This window comes from Lissotriton vulgaris, chromosome 6 (assembly GCF_964263255.1).
Source record: "Lissotriton vulgaris chromosome 6, aLisVul1.2, whole genome shotgun sequence".
In the NCBI taxonomy this organism is placed as follows: Eukaryota; Metazoa; Chordata; class Amphibia; order Caudata; family Salamandridae; genus Lissotriton; species Lissotriton vulgaris.
Genome location: NC_141694.1, coordinates 1,066,525,983 through 1,066,545,770, shown reverse-complemented (window position 1 = coordinate 1,066,545,770; position 19,788 = coordinate 1,066,525,983).

The following is a 19,788-nucleotide window of genomic DNA, read 5'->3' as shown; positions in this document are numbered from 1 at the left end:
ATGTATTGGGCTTCTCCTAGCCTTTCAATCATCTCGTCGACACGAGGGAGGGTGTATGAGTCAAACCAGGATATTTTATTGATTTCTCTAAAGTCAGTGCAAAATCTAATGGATCCAACAGGTTGGGGAACAGTCCCAATGGGGGAATTCCACTCACTCTTAGATGATTCTGTTATCCCCATTTTTAGCATCTGTTGTATTTCATTTTCAATAGATTCCCTGCGGGATTCAGGGATATGATAGAGGCGGAGGCGTAATCTTTTTCCAAGTGGGGTTGGGGGGGTGAATCTCATGTTCTAGTACCAATGTTTTCCCAGGGGTCAAAGAAAAAACACATTCTGAAAATTGTCTTTCCAATTCTATCCTTTGATGGACAGATAACTCTGGGTACATGCTTTGTTGGTACAATTTTGCGGGTTTTTCTACTTATCCTACTAGAACAGGTCTAGCACCTTCCAAATTTCTTCAACAGATTAATATGTAAAATGTGGGTGTTCGTTTTTTTCTCAGGGTCCATTTCAAGGCGGTAAGTAACAAAACTCACTTTTTCTACGACCCGAAAAGGACCATGTCCTAGCAATTTATGGTCATGGATAGGCATCATTAGTAGAGCTAAGTCGCCTATCTCTAGGGATTGCACGTTAGCTCTTTTGTCATATTGGATCTTTTGAGAAGCTTGCACCTGTTCTAGATGGGTTTTTAAGATGTTTCGGATCTGATTTGAGTGGTACTTTAAGCTAACCACAAATTTAGGAAGGGGTTTGGACCAATCTGGTTCCTCTTCCTATCTTCCCTTGCCCTTTCCAATAGAGTACAGGGTTGCTTACCATATAACAGTTCACAGAGGGAATATCCTGTACTCGTTTGTTGTTCACAATGGATGGTAAATAGAGCCAGGGGAGCATATCCTCTCATTTTCATGGTTCTAAGTCCAACTTCTTTTCAGGGTAGTTTTAAAGGTGGCGTTATAGAGCTCCACTAATTCCTCTGATTGAGGATGGTACATAGCAGTGTGTATTTGTTTAATTTTGAGCTGCTGACATTCCTGCATCATTAGTTTAGAAATAAAGGGCGTCCCTTGGTCAGTTATGATTTACTGAGGAAACCCCACCTGGGAGAAGATGCAAATCTTAGCTTTAGCTACTTGGATGGTATTTGTTTTTTTTAAGGTGAAGGCCTCGGAAAAACAGGTGGCATAATCTACCAAAACCAATCGGTAACAGCATCCACTAGGGGAGGGAAGAAGAGGTCCAATTATATCCATTCCCATGCTGGAGAAGGGCACTTCAATTACAGGTAAGGGTCTCAAGTGAACTTGCATGTTCATGGTTCTGCTGTTTATTTTGGCATATAGGGCATGCCTTACAATTCCTATAAACTTGCTGATAAACCTCAGGCTAGTAAAACCTCACAAGTATTATTTTTTCTGTTTTCTCCCCCCAAAGTGTCTCCTAGCAGATGACTATGGGCAAGAAATAAGACTTTCTCTCTAAACATTTGGGGTACTAACAACTGTGGGTTAGGGCCCCCCCTTTGACATAGTAAGCCTTGTTAATAAAGAACTGGGGATCTACTTCATTGGAGTTTTCTGTAAGGTTGGCTTGGTTCCATGCTTCATGTAGGGCAGGATCTTCCTTTTGGGCATTGCAAAAACTTTGGTCATGCTCCCAAATAAAGCCTTCATCATTCTTGATTAAAGTTACTAATATCCATTTCTTCTTTTCTTCTCTTTTCTGATTTTTACTCTTTCGAGTTTTTCTTTGAGGCCATTCATAATCTGCCATGTGGAAAAAAGGAGCTGTTTTCCTCTATTCTTCTCCTTCTCTCCATATTTCGTGAAGTAAAACTATCCATATGAGGATTGTCATTGCCTATAACTAAGGGTTCAGGCAGCTTGGGAATCAGTCACACTAGGAATTGGTGGGACCAAAGGTTTGTGTTGTACACTAACTTCGGTGGTGGGATACTGTTTACTGTCCCCAATTAACCACTGGATGTTGACAAACCCAGAAGTGTTTTTTACCCTGTAAGCACCAGTATCTACTAGTGCTTTTCTGGACTCTTCATTGATTGAGTATCCCCTACTTGGGCACAATAAAGGGACCTAGTGAATTCCACTTCCATGGGTTCTTCCTTCTGGGGGCACACTTGTGCGAAATGCCTGAACTTTCCTCATTGAAAACACTGGGGTCTGGGATTAGGTAGGGGGAAGTCGGGAGGGGGTACAGGCAAGGGTCTGGTCATTAGTGTTACTGTTTCTGTCTTACTTGAGGGAGGGACCTTCTGAGATCTCAGTGGGACTCCTCCCAGTTGTTTCCATTGATGTTCTTTTCGCCTTGTTCGAATCTCTTGGGCTTGATAAAAGGAACTTGCTATTTCTACACCTCAGTCTAAATTGAGCTGAACATGTTGGCAAACCCATCTCTGTATGGGTGGTTGCAATGACGAGAATATTGTTCCAAATACACCTTTTCTAATGTCTCTTCTTTGGTGGAGGTTAAGAGTTTTAGCCATCTGCCGGCCATGTCCTTTACACGATAATATTGGGCTCTTGGAGTTTCTTGGGACCATTCTTTAATTTTCCGTAGTCAAATTCTATATGGTTCTTCATGTTATGTTATGTTATGTTAGTGCTATTTGTATTGGGCACGGCTGCTCCAGCGAAGGAGCGTCCCGGCGCACCGACAAGGTGGCGAACACAACACAACAGGGGAACAGAAAATATTATTAAAAAATGGGGGAGTGAAGGATTTGACAATGCTCAGAGAATAAATGGGTTTTAGCGGCCTTGCGGAAGGAAAGCAGGTCACAAAGGGTCCGAAGTTTCAAAGGGAGAGCGTTCCAGAGTGCGGCTGCCCGCACCTTAAAAGAGCGACCCCCCACCCGACTGAGTTTGAACCGAGGGGCTACCACTAATTCTTGGTCCAACGAGCGCAAAGTGCGGCCCGGGATATAAGGGCACAAAAGTTGGCGCAGTAAGGGAGGCGATAGGCCCTTCAGAATCTTGAAGGAAAGGCACAAAACTTTAAAGTGAATCCGCTGCCTAACGGGTAACCAATGCAAGGCACGCAAAGATGGACCGGCCGAGCAAAACCTAGGAAGACCTACGATTGCTCTGGCCGCAGCGTTCTGCACTCTTTGAAGTCGGGTTAACTCGGCCTGGTTTAATCCTATAAAAAGGGAGCTAGCATAGTCCAGCCGAGCCTAAACCGTTGCTTGCACCACCAGTTGACGAGTTGCGGCATCAAAGTATTTAAGGGCAGGGCGCAGGTTGCGCAAGATGCCGAAGCAGCACGCCGCCGTCCTTTTGGTGTGGCCAACGAAGTTGAGGGAAGGGTCCAGCCAAACACCAAGATTTTTGATCTCCGCAACCGGAGTGGGGGTCGGCCCCAGCTCAGAGGGCCACCAAGTATCTCCCCATAGGTCCGTCCGCTTCCCAAAGATCATCACCTCCGTTTTTTTGGCGTTTAGTTGGAGACAGTTGGACGTCATCCAACCAGCCACCGCCCTGAGTCCTTCTCTGAATCTTGCGGCATCCACCCCAGAGTCCCCGCTGATCGTGACCGCTAGCTGGGTGTCATCTGCGTACGACACCATGGTCATACCACAGAGCTTCACAACCTCAGCCAGCGGTCTCACGTAGATGTTAAACAACGTGGGGCTCAGCGAGGAACCCTGTGGGACCCCAAGAGACAGAGGATGACATTTGGACTGATAGGGCGGGGACGCCACACAGAAGGAACGATCCCTGAGAAACAAACGAAACCACTGGTGTGCAGTGCCGATCACCCCTATCTCCTCAAGACGTTGCAGGAGAATATCATGGGAGACCGTGTCAAAGGCGGCGCTTAGGTCTAACAAAACAAGCGCCGCCGTTTGACCTGCATCCAGAACTACCCGCAGGTGCTCGACCATAGATAGCAGTGCTGTCTCCGTACTGTGGCCAGCCCGAAAACCATTCTGGGTGTCGTCCAGAATGTTGGCACGCGACAGATGACCAGTGAGGGCGGTGTTAACATGCGCCTCCGCGAGTTTGGCTGGCCATGGGAGAAGCGAAATCGGGCGGTAGTTCTCCGATTTTGTAGGGTCGAGAGATGGTTTTTTCGAAATGGGCATTACTACCGCATGCTTCCATTTCAAAGGCACCTGGCCTAATAATAGCGACGTGTTGATTAAGTCGCAAACCGGGCGAGCAAAAATCTGGTCTCTGAACATTGGTGGCTTGAGCGGGTCGTCCGGCGACCCAGACTTAACTCGGAGAGCCAAGGCCATGTACGACTCCAAAGAGAGAGAGGGGAGAGAGTCTAGCACCACCTGATCCGGCAGGATGGGTGGCCCCATACTGGTTTGTGCAGTGGAGGGGGGGAAGGCCCTATATATGGTCTGGACCTTCTCCAGGAAGAAAGCCGCCAGCGCTTCACAATGAGTATTGGAGCTGATGGAGTTACCGGCAGGCTTCCTTGCCACAAGGTCTTTAAGGGCCTTAAAGATGGTTTTAACAGGGTTCCCACTATTGCGAAACTCCAGAGCGTAATATTCAGCCCGGGTTCTACAAACCGCACGGTGATAAGACTTGACCGCAGCCATATACAGGGTTTTTTTGCTGCTGTCGTACCTCTTCCTCCAGTCTCTCTCTGCACGTCTGCAGACACTTTTCAGAGCCCTCAAATTGCCATCATACCAGGGGCTAGGGGCGCGGGAGCCACACTTACTGGAAACCATCGGGATAAGGGAGTCGAGGGCCCTGGTTACCCATCCGCAGAAATGGTCATAACCAGACTCCACGTTTTCCACTGCACCCAGTGGATCGTCAGTGAGAAGGCGATGGAGATCTTCCGCCTTTAATTTGCTCCAGCGCCGTCTGGGCATGGCTCACAGAGGCACCTTGAGTGGGGCTTCTTCAAGAGGACAGTAAATGGTCACGAGTGAGTGGTCTGACCAGGTCAGGGGGAGGGGGGGCCACTGTAGCCCCTTCTAAGTTAGGAAAAAAGGGGTCCAGAATGTGGCCACCACTATGAGTGGGGTCCGAGACCACCCCCATTCTTTCTAGAATATGTTTCTTGATGTCCTCAAAGGGGGTTCCACCAAGGGGACTGGCTGCATGTTTGGCAGACTGGAGGTCACCAGCGAGAAGCGGTCCATGATATTGTCCCCATTTATCCATAGGCCACTCCGCCACCTGGGCCATCCTTTCAAAGTTGGAGGAAAAAAAATCAGGGTCTTCCCCATGAAATATTTTTGCATGACCATGGAGGGTAGGGGGTGTAACTTCTCTGCTGACCGAGGGCTTCCGTCAATTTCCCAATGACGGTTTCTTGAGTTTGGCTCTGCTCGGTTAAACTTTTGTGTAGTTTTTCTCTATTTTCTACCGCCACAGCTAGGAATTTCTCCATAACTTTTCCCAATTTGTCTTGACTTTCCACCATTTTATTCACAGACACTAACTGTGGGAGAGATAGGCAGAAAAAGAAGCGAGGAGGCGAAGGTGTTTAATCTTGCCAGATTTTTATTGAGTATAGTTAATTATGGTCTTACCAAGGCTATTGATTTTCTCTTGGAACCTTCAGTTTTTCCTTCTTCTTTCCTTTATGTTGTCGTCTTCTTCTTCCAGGAGGGGGTTACCCCTGAGGCTCGGGAAAAAGAAGAGGTCGTGGTAAGTGTGAGAGTTATGTAGGGTATTTTTAGGATAGAATCCTTCACTACATCCAAGTGGGGTTTGAGAGATGATAAGGAAAATGGGGTCTCAGGGTAGGTATTCACACCAGTTCTGACTTTATAAATATAGCCCCTTGTCTTCAGGACCAAGAAGAGGTGTGAGGGAAACTACTGAGGTTCAAAAAGAAGGGACAAAAAAATGTGATTCTACCACTTGTCCCTTTCTTACTCTCCCTCTTGGTGTTCGAACGCAGGCGATATGGATTTGATTCTTTTTAACAGACTGGCTTGTACTGGGTTAAGAGGATCTTAGTGTACACTTATTTTGCCTATGGTTTGACCGACTGACGTACATCCGGATTCTTGATTTACCTTACAACCCAACTGTTCTCTTTCTTTCGGTTGTCCTACCCCACCCCATCATGACACGCACTGTTACTACTGCATTCTTTTAGTCACACAACTAAAAAAAAGACAAAACCAACAACAACAAAAAAGAGGACCTGACCTCTAGATAACCCAACCCTTCCCTTCAATGTGCTTCCTGATTTTGGGTACATACTGCGGATGCAGCAACTCTCCTGAGTTGCAGTGGCATATAGGTGTCCTCCGTGGGTGTCCACCACTCCTCAGTCCAGCTCTTGAGGTCTTCTTCATCTTTGTTCCTTTCGGGTATGCTCCCGCAGTCTGTCCTCCTACGTCATCCGACCGCATGTTCCTCGGCTCTGCGTTCCTGGCATTTTCCTCATTCCTTGGGCTCCACCTTTCACCTTCTTCTCTTTTGCTTTGCAGTTGGGTGGTATCCTTTTCACCACAATCAGGCCTTCTGATTGGTTTCCCATCCGGGGAGGTCCTTTCACGTCCTGAGTAGGGCAAGGGAAGTCAGTTTTATTTTTAACCCTTTCTTTGTTTTCTTTCCAGGTGCGGTGTTGCTGGCGATCACAGGAGGGGCACAGTAACTAAGGAAAAGAAGGTAAGTTCGGGGTTATTTTCTCTCCGGTATTCTTCTCTTCCTCACACAGGTGCTCAAAGCACCCACGCAATGGGGGTACTGTTATTATAAGGACAATTTCGGAACACTCATTGGAGGAATTTGTTAATCCCTGTATGTTCCAGCTCTTTCCATAGCAGTAATGTGAAGAAATTGCACGTTTTTGCCAAAGTTTAAGGTTTGCAAGGCCATATGGGTAAAAAAAAGTCACACGATTCACCCAAGTCACACCACCATAGACTTTCCTGGGTGTTTAGTTTTCAGAAATGTTTGTATTTGGTTGGTTTACCTCTGTGGCAGCAGAACCCTGGCCCAAAATCCACAGCTACCTGTATTAAAAAAAAAAGGTTGGTTTCAAAGTGGAAAATGTTGATCTTTCCATTTTGGGTTCTGGCACTGTTCGGTGCAGGCCCAGGGCCCACCCACACAAGTACGCTACGGTTTTTATTGGAACAAGTGTGGGAATGCCAAAAGGGTAGGAAATGTGTTGCGCCCATATATTCTAGAACCTTCTGTCACAGGAATGTGAAGATAATGCATGTTTTTTGCCAAAGTTTGAGGTTTGTATGGCATCATGGGTAAGAAAACATTTTGGGATGCATGCAAGGCACACCACCCTGGACTTTTCAAGTCAAGTCAAAGGAAACTTTATTTCGATTGATTTTACAATCATAAAAGTACATTATAGAAAAAATAGTTGCAGCAAATTTATATAAATTTTTTTTTCCATAAGTACAATATTGACTAATACATAAGCAGTACATTAAATTGATCATTAAAAAGGAATAGTCTATACAATGAAACCCTGATTAACAGTTGTATAAAAGTTATACACATAAAAGTTTACTATGTAGAAAACGCTAATTGAGCTCGAATTTTCAGACATGCCTTTAAAAAACAAGCTATGCTTTTGGCAACAAATTGGGTGTCTAAAAACTGTAGTACCAAGAGAGCAGGTCTACATCTTCTCAGTCCGTTTGTCGGAGAAGTGGGACCAACCAGCGTTTACGCGGGGTCTCATAGAAACTGCAGAATAAAATTACGTGCAAAGTAGACTGAGGAGTACAGTCATTGCAAGGACATCTTGTTAATTCACGTTTCCAGTCTGAGGGCTCAGGGAACGAGACAAGACGGTAAAAAGAATCAAAACAAAATCTTGTTAAAACATATCTATCATAATTTGACAGGAAAAAAGACAGATAAGGTTGTATGCCAGGGGAGGATTGAATCGCCATTAATTGGGTATTTGATTGTTTACCGATTTCTGAGCACAAGCGAAGGTCTCTTAAATGGGTGACACATAGATTCTTCAAGGTCTTTCTGGGTATATCCATTAGTGAGGGAGGGTTAGTGAAAAAAACTGGGCAGTTCAAATCATTCAGAAAATTAAAGACATAAAGCAACCAAGGAATCTTTTTCCAGTGGGTCAGTGACAGGCAATCGGTTATTAGCAACCGAGTAAGATGGCATTGCTCTTTAGTCCATATACGGTGCCAGAGGAGGATCGGTTGGTAACTAATGATGTCAGATAGATAATCCAAACCGAGCTCAATATGACTACCTTGGACTTTTCTAAGTGTCTAGTTTTCAGAAATGTTTGGATTTGGTTGGTTTTCCTGGGTGGCAGAGGAGCCCCAACCCAAAATCCACAGCTACTCACATTGCAATAAAAGGATCAGTTTTGAGTGGAAAAATTTGGCCTGTCCATGTTGTGTTTAGAGGCCTTTCCTATCGCAGGCGCTGAGCTCACCCACACCAGCATGGTACTGTTTTTAAGAAGACAAGTGTGGAAACACTGGGTGGTAGGACGTTTATAGAGGTTCTGTAGTTTCTGGAACTTACTCTGACCAAGATGTGAGGGAAATGCATGTTTTTACTCAAGTTTGAGGTTTGCAAGGCCTTCTCAGTAAGAAAACATCACACAACTTTATGTGATACAACAGTGGATCAATATCTCCCATCTGCTATTGAGTGACCTCAATCACTCATTTTTTTAAAACCTAGTGTTTAATGCTGTGTCTGCTTGTGTAACCCTCCTACAAGTGTGGAGAGGAACTAGAGTTAAAAAAAAATTTGATCCACTGCTGTATCACACAAAGTTGTGTGATTGTGAAAATAAATGGTGGACGCTCACAGCAGTCCAGACAGTTGATAGAACAGGTCCTTTCTTGTGTTGAATTCCGTGAGTGGGGGGTGACCTGTTCTTTTTTCATCCCCTTGGCTCCTAGTTGTGGATAGTAGTGTTCTGGAATTTCTGGGATTGGTCGGTTTCCACGAGTGGCGGTGGTGCCTGGGCCCAAAATCTTTAGCTACCCACATTGCAATAAAAGGATCAGTTTTGAGTTGGAAAATGTGACCTGTCAATGTGTTTTGAGGCCTTTCCTATCGCAGACGCTGAGCTCAACCACACAAGTACGGTACTGTTTTTAAGCAGACAAGTGTTGGACACTGGGTGGTAGGACGTTTATGGAAGTTCTGTAGATTCTGGAACTTACTCTGACCGAGATGTGAAGGATATGCATGTTTTTACTCAAAGTTTGAGGTTTGCAAGGCCTTATAAGTAAGAAAACATCACAAGCTCCCTCCAAATCGCACCACCCTGAACTCCCCTTGGTGTCTAGCGTTCTGCAATGTCTTAGATTGGTCGGTTTCCATGAGTGGCGGTGGAGCCTGGGCCCAAAATCCTCTGTTACCCACATTGCAAATAAAGGGTCTGTTTAGAGTGGAAAAATACATTTGATCTGTCTATATTGAATTTCTGGGTCTTCCATGTAACAGTCGCTGGGCCTACCCACACAAGTGTGTCTCCATTTGTATTGGGACAGCTGTGGGACAGTGGGTGGCAGGAAATTTGTGAATCCCTGTAAATTACATAACTTTCTCTTGGAGAAATGTGAAGAAAATGCTTGTTTTTATCCAACATATGAAGTTTTTTTAGGCCATTTAGGAAAGAAAACATGATGTTATTCATGCAAGTCGTATCTCCCGGGACCTTCATGGGTGTCTGGTTGTCAGAAATGTTTGGGTCTGGTAGGTTTCCCTGGGTTGCAGCGGACCCGGATGTCAGAACCCCACTCAGAGGGCCACTGGGCAAGTAGGAGTCATTCAGCCCAACCATAAGGGTTGAGACCTTTTGCTCCTGAAGTTCTGGGGGCCCGACCTACTATGGATCCTGAGCAGCTGGGCCAAGTACCCATTCAGCACTTGACTCTCAGTGTTAGAACGGGTTGAGCAGTCCAAGGCTTCTCAGGAGAGAGGAGGAGAGGTAGACAGAGGGGTTTGAACACAGGCTCACAACTCAAAATATGTGTAGTGGCAGCAATAAGTTAAGTGTCCAGTCAAATACTTGCTCTGTGAGTAAAAGAGTATTTATATACCAACACAAAGTAAAATTCGGCATTTACAAACAATACACACAGTCGCTTGAGGTCAGAGCTTTAGTGTTTTTAACAGTCTGGTTCCTGAGTCCTATTCCCCTCTAACTAATGGTAGTGGTTATTCCACATTCACTATATGTGACATTCAGAATAAGCCCCACTATCTGTCCGAGCCTCAGGAATCCCACTCCAACTCTTATTAAAGTCAAAAGTGTTCCAGCGCCAAAGAGCTATAGCAGACAAGGTCCCCCATGGCTGTCTGGCCCGTAATTCAGTCTGACCCATACCAGCAGAACTTGTAGAAACAGAGTCTCCAAGCATTCTCCCTTCACAGGCATTGAAGCTGCAGAGGCTGTCTCCAGTGAGTTCTTCACACACAGACCTGGAGGGAAAGCAGTTGGGTTTCTTTGGGTTTCCCTCATTCATGATCCATGTTCACCCATAACAACAAAAATCAGCATCAGGCTTTCAGAAATCCTTACAGTTGGGGAACTCAGGGCAGGGGTGCATGTCCACCACCATGCGAGGGACTTTTCTGTCCGAACACCAGACCCAAAATTCACACCCAGCTACCCACATTGCAAAAAAGGAGCTGTTTGGGGTTGAAACATTTGATATCTCCATTTTGCGATTTTGGGGCCTCCCCATTGCAGGTGCAAAGCTCACCCACACAGGTGGAGTACTGTTTTTTATCAGGTCAACTGTGTAAACACTAGGTGGTAAGAAATTTGTGGAAATTCCAGAACTTTCTCTAACAGAAATATGAATAAAATGCATGTGTTTAGCCAAAGTTTGAGGTTTGCAAGACCTTATGTGTACAAAAAATCATGGGATCAATACATGTGACACCACCCTTGACCCCGTTGGGTAATCAATTTTCAGAAATGTTCTGGGTTTTGTACGTTTAACTGGGTTATGGCTGAACTGGGCCAAAATTCAGCAGCCACCCCCATTACAAAGAAAAACCTTGATTTTGATGGGTGAAATGCGATGTCATTAGGCCGCATTTTGGGGAGTTTTGTGTCACAGGTGGTAGGCCCAGACACTCAATTGTGGTACCATTTTTATTGGGACTTGTGTAGAAGAGGAGAATAGTAGAACATTTGTTACTGCAAAATAGATCTCTTTCTTCTTTTGGCTTCTAAATGTTAACCAGTTTGTAAGACAGAACACATTTTACAAAATGTCCTCTGAATCAAATGATAGTAACCTTAGGCTCAGAAGTGTACAAATAACCAATGTTCCTCAACTCAGTATCTTGTACACACGGCAGAAATACTTTATACACATTTTGTATTCATTAGATGTTATCATATGTATTGCTGCATGGTCAGTCCACATGAAAAGTCATTATATGGTACAGCTCAGTTGTTGGCTCTGGATATCGCAATGTTTTTTTTGCAAAACCTTCAAATCATATATATCTTTGTGGCCGGTAGGTCTTGATGGACATAAATATAATATTGCATTGTAAATCGGCCACTGTGACAAAAAAATTACAGAAGAAAATATTGTCACCAATTGCTATTTTTTCTACTTAATTTCATTATTTTCTATTTCAACAATTAGTTTCTCAGCCAAATTTCAGGTATTCACACAAATAACCCGTTGCTGAATACAGAAATGTCTCTACTTTTCAGAAATGTGTAGCTTTCTGGGATCACCCATAGGTTTCACATCTGTTTCTATCAGAAACTGCAAGTAGGTTGAAATTAGGAAAAAGGGACTACTCCGTAGAAAACTTCAAAAACTGTAATAATATTTTTATACAACTCTGTTTTTACTGAAAGCTTGAAAGATGCTGATCCTAGCAGAGTAAATCTTTAGTGATGCCATTTACAGAAAAAAACATAGGCTTTATCGTACAGGGCATTTTGCATATTTTCTCTCCAAAAACGAAAATTTAGCTATATTTTGGCTATTTTCTCACTGCCCTCCAGTGGAATCCTCAAACCTAGGGTACCTTTAGAAACCCCAGGATATTGTTTACAAAAGAAAACAAATTTTACATGGATACATTATATGGGAAAAGGTATGAAGGAGTAAGTGAGAATTACCCTAAATATAAAAAAGGATTTAGCTGGAGTTGGAAAAGCAGTTAACAGGGTTCAGCTATACAGAATACATATTCAAGTGTGAATGGATAATTGTAAACTTCTAATAGCATCTATATGTTATTTTCTTACAAGATGCAACTCTATAACATGGTCAAAAAGCATGCATTGTTTCAAAGGAGGTTCAAAGAAAAAAAAACTTTGTCCAATATGCACAAATGAAAATTTAGATTTGTGCATCAGCTGAATGGAAAGAGCAAGTTTTTATCAGAAAATAGTAGCTCGCCAGAACGCAATATTTGCATTGGCTGTGACTGTCTTCTCGCTTTGTAGAGTGAGAGAAGCTCAATGGTCTCACACCGCAAAGGAACCTTTTGCAAAAAGCCACAGACCATCTGCATCAGTAGTATTAATAAAGTAGCAACTTGTCTGTTACTCCATGCTAATAGTAGCGAACAATGGCTGAAGCCGACATACAGCAGCAGACCTCCATTCCATCAAACACATTTGCAATACACCTCCATTGCGACCTCTGCTCCTAAAAAGACTGGGTTCACAATAGCATACCATAACATGAGTATTTATAAAGCGCACATTCACCCAAGGGTATCTTGGCTCTGAACAATAAATGTTTATTGTTACCCAACTCATTGGACCTCAATGCCACAAATAAGATCAAATTGTGAATTAACAATCGGGGAGTGCAAAAGGTGGCCTGTGGGTCCTCTGTCTGTACTTCCGTTTGTCTCCAGCCTTCTGAAGTAAAGTGAAAGCTTCAAATTTAGGCTGCCTAAACTTTGCAAATGGTCAAAATAGGACACGAGATGGCAGTGGTAATAACAGGAAGTCAGCACCTTCGTTGAGTTTATAGGTACAATATAGGTACAATATGGAAGCGGAAATAGCATGCTTAGATGAATAAACACTATACCATCATAGTAGTGTTTGTCAATATATGGAAACTCAATTTCACATATAAATCAAAAATGTATATACAATTCAGCGCACAGCAATATAGTAGTTTTGATCCAACTCTGTGGCAGATCTAAATTTAATTAGAATAACTCTCCAAAACAGCAAAAGTTGAACAGCACAAAAAAGTTCATATATTCACAGTATTTATATATAGCTGGTTGATCCATTGACACGTAGATAGATATTAGGTGCAGACAGCTGACATCTGTTTCATCGTGTTGATGACTTTTCAAGGCTAAAAATGTTGTAACCCCGTTTGGTCCTTTCAAAATGAGGGAAGAAACCTCGAGCCCCCTTCGTATAATGGGGTAGTATATAATAAAGATACTTCTAAGTCATGGAAGATTTGGTAGATACAATGTCAAATTCAGATACGGCCTCCCATAAAGAAGATTATAACTCACAAATATATTGTAATTTGCCTCTTCATTTGGTATGAAGAGAAAATATCACAAGTCAGCATCGGGCATGCGTTAGCCCATTGTCCAAGGAGGGAGGCCGGAGGCCAGTAGTAGCAATGCTCCCAATTCTTTGGGTCAATCTTAGCAAATGGTTACCACATCCTCTGGACGGGAGATAACCATTAAATACTCCTCAAGTGATGGTTGGGTGGGGAGCATAGACGTAAAGGCCTTTAACCATAGCCTTTTCTGCTCATGTAAGAAAGAGATAGGCATATGTCTGAGCCTTAACACATGGAGTGAGGAAATTTAAAGTTCGTTTTCCTCCATCGCTCAGAGAGTATCCGATCTTTTAATCACACAGGCAGCGGGCAGGTTTGAGTTTCCCCCTCATGGTTTGACCATAAGTGTTTGCAGGCCTTAAGGTGGTTGAAAGCAGCCTTGAAACAGGTGCCACAGGAGAAAGATAGTGTCCACGTGCCGTCGCCTTTATAAAGAGTCGCTGCGTGAGCTTAGGCTCCAATTCCAAAAGCAGGCTTGGGAGGACTTAATCAAAGCAGGTGAACTCAACTTTATTTTGAAAAATCATCAATAGCCCTTGCTTAGCTGACGCAGTCAATTCAACAGTTTGTCATCACATCAGACCAGACCAGTGGGTGTCTTATTTTGAAAAAGTTTATAATGTAGCCTGTCTTGGCGAGAGCAGCGTAGATATACCTCCCTTTGTGGCGGTATCCCCCATTAGTTTTTCTTTGAAGGAGGTAGCCTTAAGCATTGAGTTCTTGGCATCAAATAAGGCCCCAGGCCCTGATGGTATACCCCTGGAACTTTTCCCTGATAACACTGAAGTTTGAGCTCCCTTGTTGACACAAGTCCTAAATGTGGGGACCTCGAAAGGGACTTTGCCCCCCTGGTCCACTGCTATCATAGTCCCAATCTTTAAAAAAGGAGACAATCATAATCCGCAATCTTACCATCCAATCTTCATTGATGCTGTCTTTAAGGTCCTGGGTCGGGTACTTCTATCTAGATTGTCCTTGTGGGCCACATATAACCGCATGTTATCGGAAGCCCAATATAGCTTCCAGGAAGGCGTGTCAACCACGGACCAATGTCTCAATCTTTACCTCCTAATATCTAAATATACAGTGGCCAAAAAGGGTGCTTTAGTATTTAGCTTTCATGGAACTCACGTCCGCTTTTGACCAGGTAAACCGGTCTAAGCTGTGGGACATACTAACCTCGTTGGGAGTGGATCCTCTCATTGTTCATTTACTGATGTCACCCTATGCCCACTCGATAGTAGCAGTGAGATTTTCTCAGGAGGGAGATCTTTCCAATCATTTTAACTGTACACGTGGGGTTCATCAAGGCTGTATCCTACTCCCTTTTCTATTCTCTGTCTATATTAATGGCCTCAAGGCTTCCCTTCTGACTCTTCAATCAGACTCCCCTAGAGTAGGAAGGAGAGCATTGCCAGGCCTACTCTATGCTGACGATTCAGTGCTCATGGCTCGTACAGGCAGGTCCTGCAGGTCTTAATAGACAGTTTTGTGGCATCAATGGACAGACTGGACCTGTCTGTGACCTATACCAAGTCTTATGTCCTAGTGTTGGGTCCCTGGGGGCTCCGGACAAAAAGCTTTAAAGCTAGCATATATACCCTTGGCTTTCCCCTATCTGAGAGTGCTATTTGATGATAAACTACAGTGGGAAGTCCTCTTAGAAGGGAAGCTGAGCAAGCTGAATAAATCCTAGGGAGCAATCACTAGTTTTGCAAGTAGACTGAGATCATAGGCCCCGGAGGTCATTTTAAAACTATATAAGTCTAAAGGTATAGCAAAAGTCGTGTATGGCAGCGAAATCTAGGGATATGTGCCCACATATAGGTTACAGGTGGTGGAGAACAAATTTTTGCACCGGATTTTGCGAGACCCCCAAGGAACGCCAGCCTGGTCTGTTCATGAAGAGTTAGGGGTTGGTTACCTGGCGGACCAAGTGGCAATCAAACCTTTAGTGTGCTGGATAAAGACATGGACTTCTGAACATAAGAATTTAAATCGCATGATCGCATCTGATTTCCTGGCTCTGGAAAATGGCAACAAAATTCCTGGGATACGATATGTAAAGGAGTCCTTCCAGGCGATAGGCAGGCCAGATATTTCCTTTGCACATGACCCTGTAAGTTTGGGGAATGTTAGAATTATAGAAGATTTACACAACAAATTTTCAACTGTAAACCGCCAAAACTCTGAGCTTAGTAACCCCTCAGTAAGGATCTATGTTCTGTTAAAATAGATACCAGGTATTGAACAATACCTCTCTGCCCTTTCCAGTGCTCATGATCGATTCCTAATCACACCCTTCATATTCAATCAGCTTCATCACTTTTTAGCATCCCCGGCTGGTTTTGTACTCCCGCCTAACCAACGTGGTCCCTGTGGCTCCGATCTTCGATCTCCTCAGGACACGTTATATTTTATATTACTGTGTACATTTTTCTCATTGCCCAGACAACGCTTCCTTTGGCCCCTGTTAACAAGTTAGACGTTTAGGCAAGCTAAGGTGGCTCTCCTGCACTTACAGTTGTTACCTAAACCCTCACACTCTGCACATTGATAGGTTTCTTGCGGGCCGCCAACAGATCTAGGTTATCCAGAATTGACTGAACCTTTGCGGTCTGCTCTGCTTAAGTCTTTTTAGCACGTGGGTGTGCTCACCCCTGTCCACTAGAGTCTTATCAATTTATATTGTTTTACACATCTTATGATGTTTTAGCTGTTTGAACTGTGGACGCCTCCCTTATGCTGTTCGGAAACCCGCGCAGTTGCAGGCGCTGACCCAGGGGAGTAAACAAGGCCACCTGGGGAGCCCCGAAGGAGATGGATCAGGTACACACCATAGGCGGGAGCTGAGCGAAAGGCAGCAGCTAGCAATCCCCAAATGGCGGGTCTGCAGCCTTGGTCTGCAGTAGGCCCGAGATTCTCCAAAAGCAGGGAAGTGACACAGAGGGAGACATTATTAATTTATTTTATTTGTGTCTTTTGTAAAGCGCTCAGCTGCCCCAACGGGGTGTCCCGGCGCTGGTAGATTAACAGTCTCAAAGGGGAATCAGAGAGAGGCGGTTACTGGCAAAAAAGAAAAGTTTTCAGGGCTCGACGGAACTCAGATTCAGTCTTGCTCATGCGTAATTTGAGGGGCAGCTTATTCCATCGCTGTGCGGCAACTAATTCAAATGTTCTTCCTCCAGAACGAGATTTTTTAAATCTAGGCGTGGCCAGTAGATTTTTAAAGTTTGAGCGGAGAGAGCGGGAGTTAGAGTAAGGACAAAGGATTGATCTGAGATGAGCAGATCCGTTACCCTGGGTGGAGCGGTAGGCTAGTGTCATAGCTTTAAACTCAATATGTTTGCTTATGGGTAGCCAGTGCAGTTCCCGAAGGTAAGGGGATATATGCTGTCTACGTGAAAAGCCCCCTATAAGGCGGGCTGCAGCATTTTGAACAGTTTGAAGTTTGTGGCAGAGGCCCGTGGATAAACCTAAATAAAGTCCATTCGCGTAGTCCAAATGGGAGATGATCAGCGCGTGGACTATTGTCTTTCGATTGTCACATGGTAGGTAATTGATGAGTTTTTTGAGGATTTTAATCTTGGAGAAACAAGCAGCCGAGACTGATTGAACTTGACAGTTCAGTGACAGCTGTTGGTCCCAGCGTACTCCAAGGTTCTTAACTGAATCTTTGGGGGAGGGAGCATGGCTCAGGTCTACTGGCCACCAGATGTTAGGGTCCAGAGGGGAAGGCTGATTGAAGAAAAGCACTTCAGTTTTAGTTGCGTTCAATCTCAATGAGTTAAGATCCATCCAGTGAGCGATGTCTCTGAGGCAAGATTTAAGGGGGTCGAAGGTAGAAGTGGAGTGGTTGTCAAAGGTAAAAAGCAGCTGAATATCATCGGCGTAGGAGGTGGTTTTATTGCCGGTGTTGGAAATCATATCAGCAGGCGGAGAAAAGTAAACATTAAAAAGTAGGGGGCTCAGAGAGGAGCCCTGGGGGACACCCCATTTCAGTGACTTGGGAGTGGAGGTGAAAGGGGGAGTGTGGACCAATTGTGTACGATTAGACAAAAAACAACTAATCCATTTGAGGACATTGCCCTGGATTCCCATGGCCTTCAGACGATCCAGTAAGATTAGGTGGGAGACGGTGTCAAATGCTGCTGATAAATCCAGCAGCACCAACACCGCCTGGGATCCTCGGTCTAGAGCCCATCGAATCGAGTCAGCCATCTCTATGAGGGCAGACTCAGTACTATATCCTTTACGGAAGCCATGTTGAGAGTCGTGAAAAAGGCTGTGGGTCTCGATAAAATTGGCGATTTGCTGATGAGCAAGCCGTTAGAGTATTTTGACTGGGGCCGGGAGCAGGGATATTGGTCGATAGTTAGCTGGATTTTCTGGATCAGAGTTGGCCTTTTTTCGAATTGGAACAATAAAAGCCTGTTTCCATACTTCTGGATAGCAGCCACTGCTTAGGGATGCGTTCCATATTGTATTGAGATGAGGGTTTAGGAAAGAAGCCAAGGCTTGATAGTGTTTTACTGGCCAAGGATCCCCTGGGGATCCTGACCTGCATTTAAGTAGTTCCTGCAAGGAGGCTTTTTCGGATATCACTGCGAAATCAGCAAAGATGGGGCCAGGCAGAGTATTGTCAGAAGGAGTCACCATTAGATTAGTGTTCACGTTGATAGGGAAAGAAGCCTGGATCCGAGTGATCTTATCCTCAAAGTGTTTAGACAACTAAGAGCAAAGTTCTTGGGAGGCAGGCTGTAGTCGAGTCAAGACCTGAGGATCGGTAAAGGATCTAACGATAGAGAAAATTTCTCGTGAGGTATTACTAGCTTTATTGATCTTATCTGCTAGATAGCCTCTTTTATGCTTGATGATCTGTTTGCGATAATCTTTAAGGGTGTTACGGTACTCTAGTTTGCTTTCTGCGGTATATCCAGATCTCCAGCACCTTTCCAAAATTTTGCAGAGTGATTTTTGTTGGCGTAATTCGTCAGAGTACCAAGGGGCTGCAGGAGAGGCTCTGAAAGTTTTTATTGGCCTAAGAGGGGCCAATGTATCCATAGCCTTGACGATCCAGGTATTCAGATTAGTGATACTAGACTCTAAATTGGTTGCGGGGGCGGGCTACTATCTTTGAGATACTCCTCAATAGTGGTCTGGGAAATTTTGCTCCAATTTCTTCCTAATACTCGTGGAGTAGAGATGGGTTTGTCTAGGCGGGTCAAAAGGAATGAAAAAGGAATAAGGAAATGGTCCGACCAAATGACTGGAAGGGGAGCTTCAATTGCTATGTCAGGGAGGTTAGAACAGATTATGCCCAGTATATGGCCCGCTCTATGAGTAGGATGTACAACTAGTTGCCTTAGGTTACAGGCAGCCATTGTGGACAGAAAATTAGCACTGGCCAAACAGGAAGGATCGTCAATGTGTAAATTACAGTCTCCTAGGACTGAGAAATTGGCGTAATGAGCACAGGACTGAATAATATAATCCAGAAGGGCTGGAAGGTGAGAAGGGCTAGAGTTGGGGGGTCAATATAGTAAGAGACCTGTAAAGGATACAGCTGCCGAGCATTGAACACAGAATGGGAGTCCTTCAATACTGTCAATAGGGTCAAATGAGGTAGTTGAAATGGACCATTTGTTTTTGTAAATAATGGCCAACCCGCCACCTTTCTTGCCGTCTTGTCGGTTGGCACAAATAATGCCAAAACCTTCTGGGACAGCTAAGATGATGGCAGGGTTGGTATTGTCGTTAAGCCATGTCTCGGTCAAGAATAGCAAATCCCAATCATTATCCGATAGGGATTGCTGGATGTCAAGAGAATGTTTGACCAAAGACCGGCAGTTAATCAGGGCTGTTTTAATGGGAATGGAGATTTTAGGTGCAAGGGAAAGCATCCGAGAGGGAGGTATAATGGGGGCAGCCAGAGTGTGAAATGAGGAACCACAACACGAGCACACTGTGTTCCCTCTGAGCAGGTCTGAGGGGTTAAATCGATGTTGGACACAGCATGTGGGACGCAGGGAGAGTAATATGCTGCGATTGTAGGCAATCCTTACCTGGCTGGTGTAACTGACAGCGTGGCTGGCCCCGGCCGCGATCGGGACGCGGACGGGCGCAGACGGGCTTGCCGTAAGCGCGCCTTCGGCGCGCTGTCGGCGCGCCCGCTGACACATTAGGCTGTGGAAGATCGGGAGAGCAGAGCTCCCTCCTGAACACTCGTGCAGCCTCCGCAGCGAAGCCTCAGACAATTCTACATAGTAGAAC